This window comes from Meleagris gallopavo, chromosome 8 (assembly GCF_000146605.3).
Source record: "Meleagris gallopavo isolate NT-WF06-2002-E0010 breed Aviagen turkey brand Nicholas breeding stock chromosome 8, Turkey_5.1, whole genome shotgun sequence".
NCBI lineage: Eukaryota > Metazoa > Chordata > Aves > Galliformes > Phasianidae > Meleagris > Meleagris gallopavo.
Window position 1 is genome coordinate 34,531,708 of NC_015018.2, and position 2,696 is coordinate 34,534,403.

The 2,696-nt window shown below is 50.7% G+C and overlaps 1 long non-coding RNA gene across 1 annotated transcript; it reads left to right on the forward strand.

Annotated features, from left to right (window-relative positions):
* Window positions 1-239: 239 nt before the first annotated feature.
* Window positions 240-2,481, forward strand: LOC104912098. The gene is made up of 3 exons (XR_794402.3): window positions 240-752; window positions 1,618-1,807; window positions 2,044-2,481. It is a non-coding gene; the product is annotated as an uncharacterized LOC104912098 (long non-coding RNA).
* The last annotated feature ends 215 nt before the right edge of the window (window positions 2,482-2,696 follow it).

Here is a 2,696-nt window from a genome sequence, read left to right on the forward strand (position 1 = left end):
TGGAGTAGGAATAAAAACATTGGGACTGGTCAAATGTTTATCCTCCTCGCTTCTGAAAACAACCTGACAAGAAGATGTAAAGGTCTGGGGAATAACCCATTGCTGTTTGTAAGGCTGGGTAATAATCATACATAATCGTTTGGAAATATAGCTAATAAAAAATATAATGAGTGTTCAGCAAAATCGGCATTAGGCCCAAATTACATGATATTAATACTTGAACAGGTGCAGAAAGGCGCTTTAAATGAGGTAAATGAATAAAATGTCCCAGAGCACAACTGTGTGCGCTGACAAAAAGTCAATCACATGAATAATTCAGCGCCCGGCACCGCCAGCAAAGGTCGCTCCCGCTGACCTTTGTGACAGGAAGTGAAAGGAAACACTGGTGCCTAAAAAACCCTCCCATCAGTCTGCGGCCACTGCTCCGGCACCGCAGCCGAGGTGCAACCCTGCAGCGTGGGTAGGTTGAGGACCCCGGGCAGAGCCACAGTGAGCACCCAGCAGCCGTGCAGAGGTGTGGGATGTGGGCAGCGTCCGCCCCACGTGCAACCTGAGGTCAGCCTGCAAGTATGCCGGGAGCTGCGGGGCTCAGCAACAGCTGCTGAATATGACAAAACTTCTTATTCCCCCAAACTAAAGCTATTCCAAACTCTGTACGAAAGAAATGGGATAAACAGATGTCTGGCTGCCCGACAGGAAAGTGGGACACACACGGAATGATAAAGTCTCCAAACCCTACAGCGCCATGCCAGGTTTGTGGGGAGGGAGCCCTGGCTGCCTGCAGAGGTGCCAGCAGAGCAGAGCAGTGGGGGGACCATCTGGAGGAGCAGTGCAGGGCATGCAAGACATGCCATGGTGCACGGGCAGACTGTGCTGCATGCGATGGCTGCAAGTCAGTTGCGTGCCACCGCTGCATGAGAGCTGCCTGCCTGCCAGCTGCCTGCTGCTGGAGAGCTGCCCGCTGCTGGATGCAAGTTGCATGCAAGCTGCCTTCTGCTGCATGGGAGCTGCATGAGAGCTCCCTGCCCACAAGCTGCCCATTGCTGCCTGCAGGCTGCCCACTGCTACTGCTGCCTGCCTGCAAACTGTCTGCAAGCTACCCATGAGCTTCTCATTGCTGCCTGCAAGCTGCCTTCCTGCAAGCTCCCTGCCTGGGAACTGCCCCTGCCTGCATGCTGCCCCATGCCCCAAGCTGCCCCATGCCCCACACCTCCAGCATCGCCCCTCAGCTCTCACCAGTTGGTCACCATGGAGCCAAACAAGGAAAGGAAAAGGCAGGAGGATGTGTCTTCCCAGGAATTTCCATACCTTCCAATAAAATATATCGCGATGGCACGGAGGAATTATTTTAGCACACAGTGTGGTTTTGGTTTAGCAGTTACTGCGGCGTCCTGTAATCATTTACAGCCATTGGAATGTATGGGTGAAATAGGATAGATTTATCTGTTCATACTTGTGATATGTAGACAATGGGTGTTCCTAATGAGGAACATCTGCTTTTGTGTTTTCCCAGAAAACATTATTCCACTATGAAAATGATACTCCCATCCTTTTCAGCAACACCGCAAAGAAAATATGGGCCTTTTCCTTTCTTTTATTTGCTTTTCTTTGGGTCAGCCTCATTTCCCAGGGACGCTTTTCCTGCAGCATCTCTTTCCTGACTGCGCTGCACTTTATGGTGGTTTGTTGGTGACTCCGCGCGTTGCTGCGCCGTGCGAACAGCCCTGATGTGGCAGAGGACACCTCAGCGTGCACAGCAGCAAAAGTGTGCACACTCAGCCACGCTGCGTGAGAAAACCACACTGAGGTAAATGGTTCTCAATGAATTAGAAGGTGGGAGGGCAGGCGGTATCGCCGTTGCAAGGCCTTGGTTTTGTTTTCGCGCTCAGATCTTACTGCAGCATTCGCATGTACGCTTACAGAGGTTTATTTAAAATATCTTCACTGCTAGCAAATTATTATTCCCAAGGTGCAAAAAAAGTTGTTGGATATGTTTTCTTTTTCCTTTTTTCCCCCACTGCGATAAACCATTCCAACTATCAGAGCGACTCCTGGTGTGGGCTGGAACGAATGGGTGCCCATAGATCTCAATTCAGCACTGAGTTATTGGTTTGTATCCCGAGGACAAAAATGCCTTATCTGGTCAGAAGCTGCTAAATGTGTCCAAAGGACAAAAGGATGAAGCGCGCTGCGTCTGATCCTTCCTTGCAGCCAACTACCGGAGCGGTAACACTTCGTATGGGAAAGTGTAAACCGAGCCAGGAGTCTGCTGGGGGAACGCTGCTCTGCAACGCTCAGGAGGAAACACAAACCCGAAACCCAACACCACCAACCCATGTAGGTAACCAACTACCAACGCGCAGAGCCAGCAAACGTGAATTTGGGGACCTGGAAATACACTCTGGTGGTGTCAGAGGACCGATGCCTGCACAGAGCTTTTCCACACGCGTGCCTTTCCTTCTGTGTTCGCTGCAATGTGCTCAGCTGCTGAACGCTGCACTCAAGAGTTGCTTTAAAAGCACATGGTGGGACGCAGAGGATCGTCCCAAGCCCCCGCTCAGCCCCATGTGTGTGCACAGCCCTGCAGCTCTGGGTGCTCTTTGCAAGGCTGCGATACGCGCCATCCTCATAAAAACAAAATCTTGAAAATTCCTAATGTGGAAGGTGATTAAAATTCCTATAAAATTGTCATATCT